Here is a 22,641-nt window from a genome sequence, read left to right on the forward strand (position 1 = left end):
GACCTGAACAATTGCGAGAATACTTGAAAAATAGATTATATTCTACTGATTGTATGCCTTCCCCTCAGCTAACAATGAACAATTCTGCATTTTCCTTGATCATTGTCTGGTTTGATCTGTCGTTTTCACACCTTACCCTTCCATATCCCTAGTCTCCCTCTCCCCTGACTCTCAGTCCAAAGAAGAGTCTCGACCCGAAACGTCACCCATTACTTCTTTCCAGAGATGCTGCTGAGTTATTCCAGTATTTTATGTTTATCTTCAGTGTAAACCAGCATCTGCAGTTCCATCCTACACAATTGCTAGAATACTCATATGTTCTGCTCCTAATGGATGACCTCTTCATGTACATATACGAGGCAAAAGCAATGTCTGGCTTCATTCTAATTACATTTATAAAAAAAAGAAGATATTACAGAAAAAAAATCATACAGGTCTGGATATACAACAAACTCTTTAGTCAATTCAAAACAATGATGTCACCCGACTCATAAGAAGGCTGAATTTTGTGCTTCCTCTTTTCACACTATCTCTTTGCATTACTGTCAAAAATGTAACTTGGGGACCCAAATTAATGTCCAGAGTCTCCAGAATATTTTACTATTTCCTGCGCCTGAACTGGGTACACAATAGCTAAAGTACGGGAGCAGAAAGGCTTTACATTTATTAACTCAGGGGATGGGGGCAAAAGCTGTAAAATGACAACCCATGCATCCACTCAGCTTAATTACCATGATAAATAAACAGATAGGTAATCACGTTAATGGATAGAGGACACTATATTACGCGTATGATTACAGTATCTAACACTCCAGAAACAATTATGAATGCAATGCTTATAAAATTATTCAAATAGCAAAAAAAGGACATCTGTACTTCATGTCCTATTATGTAACGTTCTAATTTTTTTAAATTGACTGTTTAATCCAAATGATTTATATTTTTAAAATACAATATATTTAATGAGTTTTCCTAACATAATCTAAATAAATGACAATTATTACATTGATAACAGTTATGGCACTGGGCAATTGGAAAATTGAAATACACATTTTATAATTGTGTACAATTCTCCAGCATTTAACCTGAATATTCATAATTTCAGTATTCCATTCTGTGCCCACCTGAGTTTTCACTTAATCACACATTTTCCATGTTTTTACATCCTTCATGTTATTCTTATCCCCATCCCCTACATTACCCCACTTGCTGCAGTAAGAGCACATTTTCTTTAGATATTTGATACTGAATAAAACTGACTCTGGCATGGTAGCTCCAAAGTGAACAGCCAGCAAACAGCTGCTGAGAAGCACAACACAGACTTACAGGAACTCACTTTGGCTGAGTGTCCTTCTCAGCTGTTTGTACGTCTTTAATTAATCATGAGATCCAGTGGTGCAAAGTGATTATGCTGGGAATCTTTCTTTGTGCTGGAATACATGTTTCTCTGATGTTAATCTAGCCAGGCATAAAAATAGAAAATGTTGGATATACTCAGCCAAGGGAGAGTTCAAATTTCAGGTTAATGACCTTCCATTCATTGTGTATCTCTCCCCTGGATGCTGCCTAATTTGCTGATTATCTGCTTTCCCCCCCCCCCCCCAGATTTTCGTTTTCTGCAATAGTTTGCTTTATGCATGAGCTAAATTTTATTCAGGACCCTGTTGACCTAAAACATGGAACATAGAACAGTATAGCACAGGAACAGGCCCTTCGGCCCACAATATACAGTGCATTCAGAAAGTATTCAGACCCCTTCACTTTTCCCCCATTTTGTTACGTTACAGCCTTATTCTAAATGGATTAAATTCATTTTTTAAATTATCAATCTACATACAATACCCCATAATAAAAAAGCAAAAACAGGTGTTTAGAAATTTATGCAAAGTAATTAAAAAGAAATAACTGAAATATCACATCCACACAAGTACTCGGACCCTTTACTCAGTACTTTGTTGAGGCATCTTTGGCAGTGATTACAGCCTCAAGTTTTCTACAAGCTTGGCACATCTGTACTTGGGTAATTTCTCCCATTCTTCTCGGCAGATCCTCTCAAGCTCGGTCAGGTTGAATGGGGAGCGTTGATTCACAACTATTTTCAGGTCCCTCAGAGATGTTCAATCGGGTTCAAGTCCGTGCTCTGACTGGGCCATTCAAGGTCATTCACAGACTTGTCATGAAGCCACTCCTGCGTTGTCTTGGCTGTGTGCTTAGGGTCATTGTCCTGTTGGAAGGTGAACCACTGCCCCAGTCTGAGGTCCAGCACGCTCTGGAGCAGGTTTTGATCAAGGATCTCACTGTACTTTGCTCCATTCATCTTTCCTTCGATCCTGACTATTCTCCCAGTTCCTGCCGCTGAAAAACATCCCCTCAGCATGATGCTACCACCACCATGCTTCACCGTAGGTATGGTATTGGCCAAGCAATGAGCGGTTTCTCTTGCCTTTTGGCAAACTCCAAGCAGGCTGTCATGTGAGGATTGGCTTCCATCTGGCCACTCTACCATAATGGTCTGATTGGTGGAGTGCTGCAGATATGGTTGTTCTTCTGGAAGGTTCTCCCATCTCCACAGAGAAATTCTGGAGCTCTGCCAGAGTCCATTGGGTTATTGGTCACCTCCCTGACCAAGGCCCTTCTCCCCCAGTTGCTTAGTTTAGTCTGGCAGTCAGCTCGACGAAGAGTCCTGGTGGTTCCAAATTTCTTCCATTTAAGAATGATAAAGGCCACTATGCTCTTTGGGACCTGCAATGCTGCAGAGATTGTTTTATACCCTTCCCCAGATCTGTGTCTCAACACAATTCTGTCTCAGAGGTCACCGGACCATTCCTTTGTCTTCATGGCTTGGCTTTTGCTCTGACATGCATTGTCAACTGTGGGACCTTATATAGACAGGCGGTGCCTTTCCAAATCATGTCCAATCAATTTAATTTACCACTGGTGGACTCAATCAAGTTGTAGAAACATCTCAAGGATAATCAATGTAAATAGGATGAACCTAAGCTCAATTTTGAGTGTCATAGCAAAGGGTCTGAATACTTGTGTAAATGTGATATTTCTATTATTTCTTTTTTATTACTTTACAAACATTTCGAAACACCTGTTTTTGCTTCTTCATTCTGGGGTATTGTGTGTAGATTGATGATAAAAAAAAAGAATTTAATCCATTTTAAAATAAGGCTGTAACGTAACAAAATGTGGAAAAAGTGAAGGGGTCTGAATACTTTCTGAATGCACTGTATAAGGTCATAAGGAATAGGAGTAGAATTAGGCCATTCGGCCCATCAAGTCTACTCCACCATTCAATCATGGCCGATATATCTCTTCCTCCTAACCCCATTCTCCTGCCTTCTCCCCATAACCTCGGACACCTGTACTAATCAAGAATCTATCTATCTCTGCCTTAAAAATATCCACTGACTTGGCATCCACAGCCCTCTGTGGCAAAGAATTCCACAGATAACATTCAATCAATGTATAGAACAATGCTAAATTATTCAGAGGGCATATTCTGAAACTCAAGTCAAACAACGATATTTTGAGTTCTGTACTGATGCACTAAGCTTTGATCATTGGCACAGAATACTGTATGAATATTAATCTATAACATGACTGCAAATAAGCATTTCATTTCATTACAGAAAATGTTGCTTCAACATTTTAGAGATGGTGATATCTATGCTCATAAATATACATGGAATATTTTATTACACTGTCGACATATGCTGATCATCTAAACCTCATAAGAGAACCAAAGAGAAGCTTTTTTAATTTGTTAATTACTTAAAAGCAAACACAGCTTATCAAAAGCTACAGTGGTTTTCTCCAGGAATGCTGGCAGCTGTTTAAATTACCAATTTGGAAGCAGGTTTTAAATAATTTAGTCAGACTGATCCATTGACTTTCAGTTGAGAAATTTTACTTTGTCCAAAACTTTAATGTAATTAAATTGGCAACATACTGAGCTTTTTTTTCAACATTTAAAATATTTTAAAGATTTTCTTTCTTCTGATGTCACATTATATAATATTTTACCAGTGTATTCAGAAAACATTATAACTTAACCAATTCATTAGAAATTATAATCAAATATATCGAACATTACGGGTGGCACGGTGGTGCAGCGGTAGAGTTGCTGCCTTACAGCGCCAGAGACCCAGGTTCGATCCTGACTACGGATGCTGCCAGCATGGAGTTTGTACGTTCTCCCTCTGATGGAGTTGGTTTTCTCTGGGTGCTTTGGTTTCCTCCCACATTTCAAAGACGTACACGTTTTTGCGTTAATTGGCTTTGATGGAATTGTAAATTGTCCCTAGAGTGTCAGATAGCGCGAGTGTACAGGGATCACTGGTTGGCGTGGACTCAGTGGGTTGAAGGGCCTTCTCCCACAAGGTATCTCTAAACCAAATTAAAAATATAAAATAGCAAATACTCATGTAGCAGTTCTATTTCAAACATGTGTGGCTTCAATTCATAATGAGACAAGGGTGGGCTGGGTTCTAAACGCCACGGATCTCGCCTTCTGCAGATTAAAAATCTCCTGGTTCATCTGGGCCTTCCGTGTGGGGAATACTCGGAATGTGTTTGTGGGCACCCACTCGTCCAGGCTTTTCATTATGAAGCCGGCGACGACCGCCGATGAAACCGTGAACGTAGCCCAGTCCACTGATTTGAAGTGGTCCCATAGCCGCTCCTTTACCTCCACTGACCAGCAATTCATCGTGCTCTTTTGCTGATGCCACACACTTCAACCTCTGCCTGTACACAGGAAGAAGCTGCACAGCCAGATTTTCCAAAGCGTGGGTGAGGGACGGAGTGGTGGGCATTGCTGGTGGTGCTGGAGCGGTGGCCAAATGTGCTGGGTCCGCTGGCAGGGAAGATGATGTGTTGATAGTAGTTCAGCAGATACTTCTTCCAGCTAGCCTGGTTGAAGTCCCAGCAATGACGAGGAAGGCTCAGTGGTACGCCATTAATTAACACACCATATTGTGAAACAGTTGCTGGCTCACGGAATCCCTGCGGTTCACCAAAATATTTTCCTCTCTTTGTGAATCCGTGTTCTCAAAGCATCCAGGAAAGGCACAGAAAGCTGGAGTAACTCAGTGGGACAGGCAGCATCTCAGGGGAGAAGAAATGGGTGATGTTTCGGGTCGAGACGATCCCAACCCAAAACATCACCAATTCCTTCTCTCTAGTTGCTGCCTGTCCTGCTGAGTTACTCCAACTTTTTGTGTCATCTTTGGTTTAAACCAGCATCTGCAGTTCCTTTCTACACAAAGCATTCAGGATTTGGCCTTGAAATTTCACCTGCTATCTTAACATCCACCAGACTACTAAGTTACCATCAGTTTCTATACCATTGAATCATTTGCATGTAGAGCACGGTAACAGAGCTTTCACTTCCATACTTCCATCCCACTAGAGAGGGACGACAGATGGCACAATGGGCTAAGTGTTCGGCTGGCAACCGGAAGGTAGCTGGTTCGAATCCCGCTTGGAGTGCATACTGTCGTTGTGTCCTTGGGCAAGACACTTCACCCACCTTTGCCTGTGTGTGTGGATGTAATTATGTGAAGCACTTTGGGGTCAATGCAAGTTGACTAAAAATGTGCTATATAAATAAAGAAAAAAAAAAAAAATATGCAATCACAAAATCTTCCCGCTTTGTTGCATGGGGAGTTCTGCAAGTTTCATTTCAGTTGGATTTATTGTCTCAAGTCAAAATGATTAGTGCAGCCTATTGTGACATCACATTATAAAAGGAGGGCACCCTTTCTGGCACATGATGTGTGAAAAAAAATTCAACCGCAGAGAGGAGTTAACAGTCCAAAGATGTAGCTGAGGAAATGGTGAATGAATCTGCCTTGAAAACACTGACAATTTCAGACACGTCTCCATATGGGAGTCTTATATCCAATGCAGCCCAGTGACCGGGTTCAGAAAATGCAATAGAAATCCATTACGATAATAATTCCAAGGATAAAGATCTTCCATTCCCCAGATAGATTTGAATGGACACTTTCTATGATGCAATGTTGTAGATTGGAATGTGATTGAGGTATTTAAAATCATGAAGGCTCTAAATAGTGTAGTTGGAGATGAGCTATTCCTATTTGTATAAAGGTCAAGAACTGGAGGAATTAGAATTAATTAATTAGATACATTGGCAAAAGCTCCAAGAGTGAGACAGGAAAGCTATTTTATGCAGTGAGTGGTTGGGGCCTGGAATGCACTGCCAGGAAGAGTAGAGGCAGATTCAGTTGCAACATACAAAAGGTAACTCGATAAATACTTGAAAGAAGATTTTACAAGGTTGTGGGAAGATGATGAAAGAGTGGAAGTATCTGAATTGCTCTTGAATGCATCTGGCGTATGAATCAAGGGGCTCAATGGACACTGTCTATGTTGCAATTTTCCCGTGATTCTTTGATTGTATCTCTTACTTAACCAAATTACAACACAAGGGTGTGATACATCCTGAGACCTGGGCATTTACAATCATCAGTCATTCCAGTCTGCTCCACTCGCAACACCATGTAAAATAGTAGCAACAAGTCGATACGTAGAATTTCCATAATTAGAAGATCCATCTGAAATGCACTGAACTTGAGGCACTCAATCAAAAATGAAAAGGGGAGAAATGTTTGCACTGGACTAGGTCCTTTTCAAGATGCCAACCTTCTTCACCATCTCATCTATTATCCAATGCAGCCATTCTCATGCAGAAGGTGAGCAGAATATCAGAATCCAGAAACAGACTTTATGAAAGTCAACACAGAAAAACAATTGTATAAAGAAGATGGCTATGTACAGATTGCAAGGAGTGCTCCACAACATGAAGAAATATCTTTTTTGATTTTACTTCGTTGAGATTGCAGGATGAACCTCCCAATTGGTATTTCTTCGAGGGGAAGCAAAAGAGATGTTCATTTACAGTCCAGTGCATGACCCAGGACTAATCTGAAAACCTGCACGTTACAATAATATTTGGTGAAGCTGTCCAATTATGTTGATTGCTCTGGGAGTTTACCCAGTGAATCATTGAACTACCTGTGCCAGACAGGTCCCGGGTTTGATCTCCAGCATCTGCTTTGCTGCTGCTTTGAATCATGAACTAAATTTAGCCAAAGCATTTTTCATTCAAAGGACAGCAAATCGGAGATCTCTGCCATGATTCTCTTGCTAGAAATCCTGCTGGAAATGCAATTCCATCGAGGGGGAGGTTTGGCTGAGTTATAACCACTTCCAGATGACCTGCCAATATCAATCTTCAAAGATTAGACCTGAATGATAGTTATTTGGGTGGTAGACACTCTTCAAATTATACTCCAGAAAAGATTCAACGTTATCAGGATTGTCAAGTGGAATATTTCCTTTGCTATTTTGGCACATTAGCCTATTAAAGAAAGAGTAGGAATCATTTACTTACACATCATGCTTGAAAACACTTAATACTTTCAAAGGAGTTGAGTATATAGCTATTAGAAGTTTAAAATACATACAATTTTAATTTTAATTTCAATTTTTAATGTTAATTGGTTGTCTTGATATTAGAACCAGCAGTCAGATTTTTCCATTGTGACTGTTTTTCTCAGTGCCACAATCCTTGATGGAAGCAATGCTCCATCTTTTTATTATGTGGAGAAAAAAGAAAAAAACAGTAATGTATTGGGCTACATGGATTGTCCATGTCAACAGTTGGTTTACCTTGCTGGCCAGCACTGAAGTGTATGAGTTTTGCATGAAGTCATAGGGAAGTAGTCAGGATTTAACATGATAAACTTTCAGATGTGATTACGGCCTTGAGGATCAGTAGTAATTTTTCAGCAAAAAAATCTGGCCTTACGGCAGAGTTCACAACGGACCCACTAGTCCTGGCAATTAATTGCAGCTAATGGTGGTAGCAGTGTTGTATTCGGTATTACAGTGTTTAGTTGTGCATGGTGCTTTTTGCTATCTTTATGAGCAGTGCCTTGAATAAAATGCTCACAAGTGGATGTTACATGGGAATATATTAGGATATGTAAGAAAAATAGATTGCACACTGATAAAGATGCATTTGATAAATAAACCTGAGTTTGGTAGTGTTTTTTTCAGTTCAGAAAACCGTATCAATGTGCACTTATTTGGGTTAACTCCAAGCGTCATGCTTCAGTTATAGGGCAAGAGAAAGGTGTGGTGTTATGCTGCATAAGTATTTGATTGAGAGTTATTTGATTGAGATGTTCATATCTTAAAAATTATGGCATGTTCCCATCTGGTAGAGAATTAAGTGGTTCCCATGAGCAGAGAGTTCAAGTAATGGGGCACATAGAAGGGTGGAGAAACAGATATAAACATACAGGGGGAGTCAAGGGCAAAGGATTTTACTCAGAGAATAGCCACCATCTGGAATTTACTGTCTGTTAGGATGACAGAAACAGAACCAATCAGTGCCTTTCTGAGGCAACTGGATATGCACTTTGTAGAAAATAACTTGCAGGGTCCTGTGGAAATACTTCTGAAGAAGGGTCCCGACCTGAAACGTCACTTATTCCTTTTCCCTCGAGACGCTGCCTGACCCGATGAGCTACTCCAGCACTTTGTGCCTATCTTCGGTGTAAACCAGCATCTGCAGTTCTTTCCTACACACTCGATTAGTGTTGCTCCACAAGGGGCTTATTAATTACTAATAAACTGAATAGCTTCCTTCTCTGCCATATTAATTATCTGATTCTCATTAAATCCCCACAATCAATGCACATGGATCCAGCAAAAGCAAATACTTTGAGAATGGTAAAATAGAAATGTTCATGATCAAAGCAGGCTAATTCTCACATGGCAAATAGAGATTAGTGATCCCTGATGGTTCAAAGATTGCGAGGAGTGAGAGCAGGATTGGGGATTGGGGTGTGTAATAGTGTGCAGGGTGGCTGGTGGCAACTTCATTGGCTGCATTTTACTGCATTGACTCTAGGTGTAAAGTGGATTGAGTTTAGTCACCAACATGAAGAACTATAAAAGTCGTACAGAAGGTGCAGAGCATGGCAATCGAATTATATCAACTATAAAGGTATTTAATTATGTGAACAAGCTCCAAGATTTAGACAAGTATGGTCGGACAGAAGAGTACATAAAAAGATTGGAAATACATGGATTTAGTCTGACCTATTGATAGAGAAACAAATCACATTTCAGGTCAATAACTTTTCATCAAACACTCTTAAAGGTAATTGCCTTGAAACTTTCACTATTTTTACATTCACTTTTTCTGCTTGACCAGCATTTCAAGAATGTTCGGGTTTTCGTTTAGATTTCCAGGAAATACAAACTTTTGCTTTAGCAGAAAGATTAGCAGCTTTGGAAAATATTTACTTTTCAGACAGATTCATTGACAAGATCATAATCAACGAACACTCCAGAAGGCGGGAATATTTTTGGACACTAATTTCACAAACTGATTTTTTTGCTCTTCTGCCTCCATCAAAAAATGAATATCTTTCCAAGAACACGTTAAGTCATTATGCTTACAACATCATCAGCTCTGAATGTTATCTAATAATCTGGCTTTTACAGTTCATTGAAATAGATTACCATGGACATAAATTGATATAATTCAATAACTACACAATAAACTTAATGTTCCTTGAATATCTCCACATAGACTTCTGTTGATGTTCAGATGAAACTGATCATGAGGAAAATGCAGATATTAAAAAATAAAATATTGGCCACAAATGTGGAGCCTTCAGGCATCTGAACTGAACAGCAATGGGTATCATATTTATTTATCATACTTTATATTCTCATAATTTACAAAAACAAAATTGACCCTGCTGAAACATGTTATGGTCATAATTATCTCCTTCACAAGCCTCATAATGTAATAATATGCTTTGTTATTTGAATCTCACTGCAACCAAATTATATCAACGAGCATCTCATAACACCACCAACCTAAAAGATTTTTACTTCCCTAATGCAGGAATTTACTTCTAAAAGTTATTGATAGTGTTTTTCCTCCCACACATGGTTGTTGTTTCACAAGCAATCCTTGCAGTTATTACATAGGCTGACCTCGGCTGTACAGATGTGCCACTCTGACAAAGGAAATTAAAAGTGAATACAAATTCATGCATAAATTATGCAAAAAAAAACATTGGAGAAGGATAAGGCACAAATTCAAACTGGTTGAAGGAATTTATAGCTTGCCCTACCATTAATCATGTCTTCTGTGGTTATCAGTGTCCTTCAATTGAATTAGTTTTGAAATCTATTCCAAGGAATCCATAATTTTATGCATATAATGTTAACATTGATAAAGGCAATTCTCAGTGATGTATATTTGATTTAACATTTTCTAATATAGACATGTATGATCATACACAGATGTTGTGCCTGGATACAACCATAATAATTGTTTGCAGACTTTTTCAGGCAATTTCTAATTTTGGCTTAAATTAATACTTAACATTTTGTTGAAGTTTTATATGCCTGCTTTTTATTATAATTCATTTTGGTGCAAAGTTTCAAATAATTTGCAAATAAAGTTCAGATAAAGAAATCCAAAATTCTAACTGAGTCCTCTGCAAGTTTTACATATCCCCCTATTATCGATATCATACACAATCATGCATTTATGGAGATCCTTTGACAGAGCAAAATGCCAAACAAGATGTTTCACATGACTGATTATGAAATAGCAGTTGACACAAAATGACCCAAGATGATGCCAGGGCCGGTGCCTGAGAGCCTGCTTGAAGATATAGGATCTCTGGATTATCTAGAGTGGAGATTTTTTTTTAAAAGCAGGGAGATTTCGAAAGTGTGGACAGTTGGACCAGTGGTTTTAATTGGAAGAATGCAGCAATCTAGGGGAAGTTGGCTGAGATGACTACCTGGACGGCAACAGAAAGACACTTAAGGAATTAAAAAAATTGGATGTACTTGTACATTTGTAATGGTGGCCTGGAACAAATAAAGATCAGAGAGCACAGGGGTAATGAACGAATGTGATTTTCTGGAAGTCGGAATGTGGACAGCAATAAAATTCACAAAGATCAAAGAATGTATATGGCAGTGGACTGAAATAGTAAACTTGCTCAGGATCAATTATATTCCAATTTTACAAGTAGCCTTGTTCAATGTTAGGAACAATGGAATCGCCAAATTAATCTGTTTAAAGCCATTGCCAAGGACCACTGTACCTTCCACAATAGCAATTCGGAAAAAAATGCGTATGAATATATTTTATGCAACAAGCATTAAACATATTGTCTTTATTTTACAAAGAACAAAAAAACCTAACTGAGTGCAGCATTACGTAAATCATTATTGTAACCATGATCATCTAGACTCAAGTTGCTTCCAGGCCAATCAGCTGATGCTGCTTTGCTACCATTAGTTACCATATGAAGTACGATTCACTTCCCAACACATTGAAAGTAAGGCAACTGAAATGGAAATTATGTTTCCAAGTGAAATTGTGGCTCATAATTCCATTGAAACTCATTTGTACAATTGTAAACTTAAAGTGCATGTGTGCAGTTTTTAAGAAAGGCTTGCCATGTTGCATATATTATTTTGATCTATTGTCAGAATTCAGTGTCATCAATACAACTGACATCAAGTTTAATCACCGAAATGAGCACTTCAATGTTTCTCTGGGCTGTGCATGCTGATTTTGAATTACGGTAAATGACAAAGTTACAGGTAATGTTTCAAAGATTTTCAAGATTAATTGTTTTAAACTTTGAAACATCAAAAAGTACATTATATAACTCTGGTACTTACCCAATCCAACTTAAATTGAAGCACCTATTCAAAATATCACGAATGATGCAACTGGCAAAAAATTGGCCATGCCCATTAAGTCATTGAGGATCATGATTTCAGTTCGGCTTTCAAACAGTGAAATATGTTGGCCTTGAAATTCATCCTGTTGGTAGTGCTAAATGTATTACATTGCAGCACCACTCCATTGTAAACTGAGCCTTAATTGCATTCAGTTGTGGCAAGTGTACATTGCGTTGTCTCAGTTCAGTGTTAATATTTCAAGGACAAATTCTCAGGCAATATAGTTGTGTTAAGAGTGACTTCTTTACGGTCTTTACCTTGCAATACAATTGTTATGTGGACAAGAACTTGGACGATCTTTGATCGGACTTTACTAGACTTTCTCTTGCTCGCAACATTATCCACATTATTCCCTTTATCATGTATCTGTATACTGTGGATGGCTGGATTGTTATCTTCTATTGGCTTGCCGCTGACTGGTTGGCATACAACAAAAGCTTTTGGCTGTACCTCGGTAAATGTGACAATAAACTAAACTCAAGACAAATTAAATGCTTGGCCTACTAAGCCATGGTGCAGTTCATTAATATGCTTTTTGCAACTAAATTAAACAGTTTATTTTAAAATCCGGCTTGCCTGTTCCAATTGCCGCCTACCGGACAAGAACAATCTAATTTAAACTTAATTCTGATTTTACATGTCTGATTTATGTCTTGCTGTCAGATCTTTGATGATCATTCATACCAATCTCCTTCCAGAACAGCTCCCTTCTGCTGAGCCTACCTGCTCAATACCAGACATCCAGACAATCAGGCTGTTTGTTGCCAAGAAACATAAATCAATTAGTTCCTGTTATTCTGGTCGTTAAGTCTTCTCTTAGTTTATTTCCTCCCCTATCTTCATCAGGACCTCTGGGTCAGTCACTTGTAACATTGCAAGTTGGTACTGTCAGCAAAAAAAAAATGCATTTCACTCTATTGGAAGTGGACCAAGAAGCTTGCTTATATTAATGCACAATTTCCCTGAAGGGGAATACTGATGGATTGTCCAGCTACTGAGTTTTGACAGTATTTGCTGCTCCTAAATTGCCAAGAGGAACACTCTGCACCTCCACTCTGGCAGCAACAGGTTTTATGCACAAGCCTACATATCAGATATACAACTTGAGTAATAAATATATTGCTCTAAATTACAGTGAATCCATTCACCAGCCTGGGAGCTCATTACTTTAATGAGGATAGCTGAAGGAAAAATAGTCATGCAACTTTAAGAATACTTTTTCATAACAGATTTTGCAGAATAATTAATGAATTGATAAATGGCAACATTACCGAGGCAAATACCTTGGGATTAGGATTAAATTAAATTGGTTTTAAAATGATCAAATTTTTAAATGGAAGCTTTCACATGCTTACAGATTTTAATATTCTTCCTCCAACACCATCAAAATTTATGAACTTAAAATTAACCAGCCACCTGGCAAGGTTTACAAAACAGCTGTTTTTCTTCTCATTGACCCTGGCTTGTTGAAAGTGGTTAGAAATTAAAATAAAATCTTAATCAGAGAATCGTACAGCACAAATAAAAGCCATTTAGCCCATCCCACCTGTGCTGGCATTTACTGAATCCCAGCACACTATTCTATCCCTTCCTCTTCGATTATGTATATATAATATACCACCAGGGGTGCCGGGGAGATGGCAGCCCTGCCGGCAGTCTGTTCGTCTTTTTGTTATTTTTTAGTTTGTTAAAAGTTTTGTTTAAATGTTCTTCAGTTTGTTTTATGTGGGGGGAGGGGATCAAGGGAAACTTATTTTCAGGTTCTTACCTTCCCGGAGATGTGATCAATTTTCGGATCACATTCTCCGGGCTCTGCGGCCTACCATCGATGGAGCTGTAAGCCTCCTCGGACTGTCGTGAGCCCCACTGCGGGGCGCGGACTTAACATCGGAGCGGATCCCTCACCTGGGATCGCTCCCACCGTGACCACCGCGGATCACCATCAAAGGCTCGCAGTCTTCGGGTGAGGCCGAGTCGGGAGCTCCAACGTCGCGGAAGGTTCACCAGCCCCGATGCGAGGTTCGATCGTCCAGCGCGGGGGAGCTGAAATCCCCTCGATGCAGGAGCAGATCGCCTCGACACGGAGGGCTCGAACGCCGTTGGCTACGGGTGTTAAGATCATCCTGTCAACGGGAGTTCGAGCCCCATGACCGAGGAAGAACTAAGGGGAAGGACTTGAACAGCATGGAAACAGGCCCTTCGACACACCAAGCCTGTGCTGACCAGCGATCCCTGCACACTAGCACTATCCTACACACACAAGGGACAATTTACAATTTTACCAAAGCCATTAACCTACAAACCTGTACATTTTTGGAATGTGAAAGGGAACTGGAGCACTCGGAGAAAACCCACTCAGATCACGGGGAGAACGTACAAACTCCATACAGACATGACCTGTAGTCGGGATCAAACCCGGGTCTCTGGCGCTGTAATGCCCCTGTCCCACTTAGGAAACCTGAACGGAAACCTCTGGAGTCTTTGCGCCCCACCCAAGGTTTCCGTGCGTTCCCGGAGGTTTTTATCAGTCTCCCTACCTGCTTCCACTACCTGCAACCTCCGGCAACCACCTGCAACCTCCGGGAATCGCACGGAAACCTTGGGTGGGGCGCAAAATCTCCAGAGGTTTCTGTTCAGGTTTCCTAAGTGGGACAAGGGCTTTAGGCAGCAACTTGACCGCTGGACTACTGTGCAACCCCAAGAGTGTACTGCCTCACGTTTAGCTTGATTCTTGATGGAAGTAACTATTTCTGTCTCACATGCTCCCCCTGGCAATGCTCCAAAAATAGATATTCTATTTCTTTTTTCTCTTCATTATAATTTTAAATCAATGACCTTTTTACCACTGACTTGTCAACCAGCAGTGATCGTTGATTCCTCTCAATCCCATCAAATCCATTAACAACCTAAGAAACACTAAGGAGAGTAAAATAAACCTTTTGCCGACAGGTGTTACTATTCTAATCTTACCTGTGACTTGACAGGGAGTTATTTAATATGTTAATCTGAGCAGCTAATTATTAAACAATGAAATGCAAATTCAAACAGATGTTTACGTAATTCAGAACCAATCATAACAAGTTTTGTCTATTTTTAGAAACACTTCTCACAGGAACTCTGGCAATGAATAGAACCAACTTCAGCTTTCTAACATGCATAATGTTTTCACAATTAAGTCATTTTGGTCTGCGTTTACTTCTGTGAAAAATGTAAAATGTTACTTGAAAGTTCATCACTGGCACAGCAAGAATCAGCTTGTCATAGTGGATTGGCAATTACACTTAGAATAATCAGTGGAAAATAGTGCAGGCCCACATAATACAAGGCGCAACTGAATTAGAAACATATATAATCTCGGGATATTATTGATATTTTGCTTCTACAGTGCTAGATCTTATGACTCACTGTTCTTGAGTTGCTGACAAATGCTTTGATCAATCCCATGTCACTCTGTGCTATTTAATGTCCATTTTCATGCATAAGTGGTCACTTAACCAATCTTTGCATCTGCTGAATCATATCACGTGATTGAAGACCTCTATGACATCTCTTACCGGCAGACTGGAAGGTTGGTTGCATACTTTCTCCCACGCACATACTTATTACTACCTTACCGCTCCACTACACCAATTATGAAATGTAATTGGGATTTTAGTGTCAATTAGCCAGGAGAAAGGAGGGGATCGACGAAGTGTTAATTTGGTCAGAGAAACCTTTAAAACAAATGTGTGCGTTTGCCTTCACTTAACCACTCAAAAATGTCTATCTTGCTGTAGAAACAAAGAACTGCAGATGCTGGTTTATTCCAAAGAAAGACATAAAGTGCTGGAGTAATTCAACAGGCAGCATCCCTGGAGAAAAGAAATAGGTGATGTTTCGGGTCAGAGCCCTTCTTCAGACACTTGCCAACCTGCATATCTTCATGTCGTGGAAAGTAACCGGTGCACCGAGGGAAAGCCATGTGATCACATGGAGAATGTACAAACATCCAGACAGGATACACAACATCCACACTGGACATTGTGATCAAACCTGGGTAACTGGAGCTGTGAGGTAGTAGCTCCACCGGCTGTGCCACTGTGACATCTCCTTTTTCAACCATTCATTGATTTACAGTGCCCTCCATAATGTTTGGGCCAAAGATCTATCATTTATTTATTTGCCTCTGCACTCCACAATTTAAGATTTGTAATAGAAAAAAAATCACATGTGGTTAAAGTGTACATTGTCAGATTTTATTAAAGGCCATTTTTATACATTTTGGTTTCACCATGTAGAAATTAAAGTGTTTATACATAGACCCCCATTTCAGGGCACAATAATGTTTGGGACACATGGCTTCACAGGCATTTGTAATTGCTCATGTGTGTTTAATTGCCTCCTTAATACAGGTAAAAGAGAGCTCTCAGCACCTAGTCTTTACATCACCTTTGGAAACTTTTACTGCTTTTATCAACACGAGGATCAAAGTTGTGCCAATGAAAGTCAAAAAAGCCATTATGAGACTGAGAAACAAGAATAAAACTGTTAGAGACATCAGCCAAACATTAGGCTTACCAAAATCAACTGTTTGGAACATCATTAAGAAGAAAGAGATAATTGGTGAGCTTACTAATCGCAAAGGGACTGGCAAGCCAAGGAAGACCTCCACAGCTGATGACAGAAGAATTCTATCTATAATAAAGAAAAATCCCCAAATACCTGTCCAACAGATAAGAAACACTCTTCAGGAGTCAGGTGTGGATTTGACCACTGTCCGCAGAAGACTTCATGAACAGAAATACAGAGGCTACACTGCAAGATGCAAACCACTGGTTAGCCGCAAAAATGGAATGGCCAGGTTACAGTTTGCCACAAAGTACTTAAAAGAGCAACCACAGTTGTGGAAAAAGGGTCTTCTGAGACGAAGATTAACTTATATCAGAGTGATGGCAAGAGCAAAGTATGGAGGAGAGAAGGAACTGTCCAAGATCCAAAGCATACCACCGCATCTGTGAAACACAGTGATGGGGGTGTTATGACCTGGGCATGTATGGCTGCTGAAGGTACTGGTTCACATATCTTCATTGATGATGCAACTGCTGATGGTAGTAGCATAATGAATTCTGAAGAGTATAGACACATCCTATCTGCTCAAGTTCAAACAAATGCCTCAAAACTCATTGGCCAGTGGTTCATTCTACAGCAAGACAATTATCCCAAACATACTGCTTCAAGCAACATAAAGCAAAAAAGGAGCTTTTCAAAGCTAAAAAATGGTCAATTCATGTGTGGCCAAGTCAATCACCCGATTTGAACCCAATTGAGCTTGCCTTTTATATGCTGAAGAGAAAAGTGAAGGGGACTAGCTGCAACACAGGCCTGGCAGAGCATCACCAGAGAAGACACCCAGCAACTTCAAGCAGTCATTGCATGCAAAGGATATGCAACAAAATACTGATCATGACTACTTTCATTTACATGACATTGCAGTGTCCCAAACATTATGGTGCCCTGAAATGTGGGGGACTATGTATAAACGCTGCTGTAATTTCTATATGGTGAAACCAAAAAGTATAAAAAATGGCCTTTATTAAAATCTGAAAATGTGCACTTTAACCACATGTGATTTTTTTTCTATTACAAACCTCAAATTGTGGAGTATAGAGGCAAATAAATAAATGATGGGTCTTTGTCCCAAACATTATGGAGGGCACTGTAGCCATTAAGGGCTGTTTTTCCAGTGGATGATTCTCTGGAGAAAGTGGATCTTCTCTTTGGAGAAAAAGGATAGGTGTCGTTTCGGGTTGGGCCTTCATGCAGACTTTGGTATAAACCAGTATCTGCAGTTCTTTGTTTCTACAAGATCTGTCTTGTTGTTGGGGATAGACACAAAATGCTGGAGTAACTCAGCGGGACAGGCAGCATCTCTGGAGTGACGGAATGGGTGGCGTTTCGGGTCGAGACTTCAGACTGAAGAAGGATCTTGACAATAGACAATAGGTGCAGGAGTAGGCCATTCGGCCCTTCGAGCCAGCACCACCATTCAATGTGATCATGGCTGATCATTCCCAATAAGTACTCCGTTCCTGCCTTTTCCCCATATCCCCTGACTCTGCTACCTTTAAGAGCCCTATCCAGCTCTCTCTTGAAAGCAAACATCACCCAAAACATCACCCATTCCTTCTCTCCAGAGATGCTGCCTGTCCCGCTGAGTTACTCCAGCATTTTGTGTTTATCTTTGATTTAAACCAGCATCTGCAGTTCCTTCATACACACTTGATGTTTGGTATACTGGACTAACAATTATATGGTTGATGTTATACAAATCCACTTCCCTCCATACCATTCCTCCACACTGGAGTGCCCGACATTCAGTCAGAGATCCTGGAAAGACCTCCCGCCATTCAGCCAACTTCCCTGGCAAGCAAGCAGTGTGTGAATGGCTCAGTACTTTTCCAATCAGGCCATTCGCCAACTGGAAACATGGTTAAATATGCTTCTAAATGGATTTTTCCAATCTATTTGTGCAAGCACTAGATGCTGCTAAAAGTTGGCCTCATCAGGTAATAATGTATATGAATGCAAAACGGAACAGTAGCACAGGGCTATGAATTTCATCAGCAAAACAAAAGTACTGAAAAGTATTACTAATACTGATTGAACAGAAAATAAAAAATTCTGAATGTCAATGATCACCCTTGCGTGGTGTTTACCCTGTGTACAAGAAATCCACAAGTAGCGAATTTCAATAGACTAAGTACCTAAAGGTGATAATAGAATGCAGATATTGTGCCAGAATTTCACAGAATGTGAGATATTCACTCTAGGTCACTGTTTGTTTCAGAACTGCATCTTAATATTGATTATGCAGGATAAGGCAAAATCTTTCATGTAGTCTCACTATTGAACAATTTCACCAAGATGGAATGCACTTTGTTGTTTTAGAATTGGTAGACATTGATTTGACCAAAGTAGCCCATTTTTATGGATGTCATATGTACTCTGTTATGATTTTTAGTTTAGTTTAGAGATAAAGCATGGAAACAGGCTGTTCGGCACACCAAGCCCACGCTGACCAGCGATCCCCATATACTAGCATTATCCTATGCGTTAGGGACAATTTCCGATTTTTTCCAAAGCCAATTTAGATTAGATTAAACTTTATTAACAACAAACATGTACATCATTGGAGCGTGGGAGGAAACCAGAGTACCCAGAGAAAACCCACATGCTCACGGGGAGAACATATAAACGCCATACAGACAGCACCCGTAGTCAGGATCGAACCCGGGTCTCTGGTGCTGTGGAGGAGCAACTCTACCGCTGCACCATCGTGCCACCCCAAATGATATTGGCCAAGTTTTCCTTTCATTTAAAACAACATCACAAAAGAAAAACAAGGTTATTTTCAGTAGATTCATATCAGATGCTACTGCTGGGATAGAATGCAAACAGGGTGTATATCTGCAAAATAATGGAAATAATCCTTGCTTTTTCCTTGACGTTTGTGACAGCTTCGATTAATGAAGGACAAAAATCGGAGTTTATTTAAAGATAATAATTTTGTGAAAATTCACTAACATATAGCAACTTTACTTGACTGGGCTGGGATTTAAGATAAGTTACCCTTTACTAAACTATAAGCCTTGTTACAAATGCATTAATATTTCAAGGTTTGGTGTCACTTCACAGTAAAACCTGGAATGTGAACATTAACTTAAATTATTTTGGTCCAGATATTCCTCTTGGTAGAAAGCACAATAAAATTGTTTCGATACTGACAAAATATATTTCCACACAAAACATGTGCCCAAGTATAGTGTCTTGAAATTGATTCAATCTAGTTGTAAACTCAGTTAATTTTATGTTGTAATCTCTTGAATGTCAACAGCTAAATTAGATCATGGATCATACACATGTGACTGCCCTAATCTGTACATTACGGAAGTATCATTAATAGATCTGAGCACAAAGAAGAAAAGGAGGCTCACACTCATCTTTCTGCCATCATGAAACAGATAAATTGGATGCCAAGGAATGATTTGGTAAATTTGATTATCTCCCAATAATTTATTTTGGAAAGGTCATGGGATATAATGTCAAACATAAGAGTTATTTTTAAGTCCTGTACTTCATTCAGTACTCTAGTTCACAGGGGAGTGAGCAAGACAGCTGGCGACAAAGGTACTATATTGGGTACTATCCATTCTACATTAACTGACACAACCAAATATGAAGAGTACAAGAATGGACAAAGAGTTTATTTAATGAATGAATGAATGAATGAATGAATGAATGAATGAATACGTTTATTGTCATTGCACAATACTGTGCAACGAAATTCCATTACATCTCCTCCAGTTAAAAACAATACAAACACGACAACCATTGACACATATGTACACTTATTAGTAAAAATAAATAGGTGTTTTAAAAGAATTTAAAAGAATTTAAAAGAATTTGGCGGCATTTCTTAGAATTACATTTTGCTTCCCCAGCATTCTCTGTTGGAATTATTATCGCACATGGGTAGAAACTATTCTTTAGTCTACCGGTGCGAGCCTTCAGAGTCCTGAATCGCCTCCCAGAGGGTAGCAGAGTAAAAAGGTGGTTGGCAGGGTGGGATGTGTCCTGCTTGATATTTGTGGCCCGGCGCAAGCATCGGGCCCTATATATGTCATCCAAGGAGGGCAGTTGGGCAGTTGGGCGTTTGTAATGATCTGCGCAGTTTTTATAATTCCCTGCAACGCCCTCCTCTCAGCCTATCTATCTGTTCTCATAAGGCCATACGTGATAAGAGTAGAATTAGGCCATTCGGCCCATCAAGCCTACTCCGCCATTCAATCATGGCTGATCTATCTCTCCCTCCTAACCCCATTCTCCTGCCTTCTCCCCATAACCTCTGACAACTGTTGTGAATGAATACTTTATTATCAGATGTCACAGTGAAATTCTTTGCTTTGCAGACCATACACAACTATGCAAAGGGTCGTCACGTATAGGGCACCGACAAAGTTACAAATTGTTCAATATAGTCCCAATGATCCCTCTTTGTTCTCAACGGCCCCCTACGCCTGGTCCCTCTTTGTTCCTCTGTAGGTTGCCAAACTAAATACCTTGAATACATTTTTTACCACAAAGGCAGCTGAAGCATCATAGGTTTTTTTTGTTCACACAAGAAACATGTGGAATTATCTTTCAACAATGAGCTTGTTGATTCTTTGGTCCACTTTTATTGCTATCTCCAGATGTATTGAATAGTTCTGCAGTAATTGCAACAGTAGCTTAGATAAAAGATTCCAACATCTTGTTTTAAATTCATACATTTCACACTCAAATTCATTGTAATAATTCTCTGGTGCAAGAAGGCAACTGATATCATCAAAGACCTACAGCACCCAGGCCATGGTCTGAGAACAGGGACTCCTGGGTTCAAGATCAGTTTCTTCTCAGCAACCATCAGGCTCTTGAACACCACACAATACTAACCACTACCCTACCTCAACAACTATGATATACTATGGACTTTGTTTTGGTTCCACTATGTATTTCTGGTTTGCATAGTTATGGCCTGGTTACCTGAAATAATAAGAGTTTCATTATTCTGTTGTTGGAATAGATGACAATTAAAAACCCTTGACTCTTAGTTTAACACATCTAATATAACTACATTGCTATGCACAAAGGCTAGTTGCCAGGGAATAGTTAAAGTCGTGCACTTACAAATCTTTTTAAGTCAGTAGACAGGCAAAATCAAATAATTAGTTTTGCCAATGCAAGAGACTTTGCATAAACTAATTTTATCAACATATGGCTTCAGAGCAGGCTGAATAGTAGCAAGTTTTGCATTTGATTAACTGGTCTTCAATCAGATATTAGGGAACTCTGGGCATGCTTATGCTGTCTGGTATACATGCAAATCACTGGATTACTAATGGTGGATAGAGAATTATGCTTTCGATGCACAATACCTTACTCAGAGCCCAGCTGGAATATTGCATTGATTGGAGCACTTCAAGGTATGAACTGGATGTCGCAATGATGCTGTAGAATACATGGGCTTATGTTGTAAATTATGAGGATGCTTTGAATGAACTTGTAGCTGCTTGAATCCATAAGATTAAATGATAATCTAATTAGGGTCTAAATGTTAAAAGAAATCAGGAAAGCTATTAACTATACCCTCTGATGGAGGGAGGCAAGAGTTAAGAGGTGATCTCCAAAATTAGAGCCAGAAGCAAAATCAGGCAGAACTTCTTGCACATAACATGCAGCAGAGATATGCAATTATCTCCATCCCAACATAAGCTTAGATGGATTAAAAAATGGCATAAGGACCACAACTCATGAATCTCTGCTGAACCCACACATTGGTATGAAGGAACAGAAGATATATATGTTTTTAACATGTAATGCTTTGCCATGATATTATTTCAAGTCGTTCAATTGCACCTTGGAATGAAAATTGAGCATTAGAAACAGGAATGTATGAGGCTTTTCATAAAGTAGGTCATTGGGATTTATTTGGGATTGGTCTGGTACAGAACAATCAGAGGTACACTGGCCGGAGGGTTTGCTTCGTGTAAACGTACACTTTTTTTCTCATTCACTCATGGGATGGAGGTAACATTGGCAAGACGAGCATTTATCAACAGCGCGTAGAAACTACTGATAAATTAGCCAACTGGAATTGATTTGCAGTTGTGCTGATCACCCTGTAGTACTGATATGCTGAAATTCTTTTGGAAGAACGTAGCACATCTACAACAGTAACATTTTGATGTTAGTGTTGCTCAACACTATTAGAAACATAGAAACATAGAAATT

General features: G+C 39.4%; 1 protein-coding gene across 6 annotated transcripts in view; it reads right to left on the reverse strand.

The window, feature by feature from the left end:
• Positions 1 to 22,641, reverse strand: part of cntn3 (contactin 3) — a 1,582,783-nt gene that overhangs the window by 480,560 nt on the left and 1,079,582 nt on the right. The gene's annotated exons all lie outside the window — the stretch shown is intronic.

Source organism: Amblyraja radiata, chromosome 18 (assembly GCF_010909765.2).
Source record: "Amblyraja radiata isolate CabotCenter1 chromosome 18, sAmbRad1.1.pri, whole genome shotgun sequence".
Lineage (NCBI taxonomy): Eukaryota > Metazoa > Chordata > Chondrichthyes > Rajiformes > Rajidae > Amblyraja > Amblyraja radiata.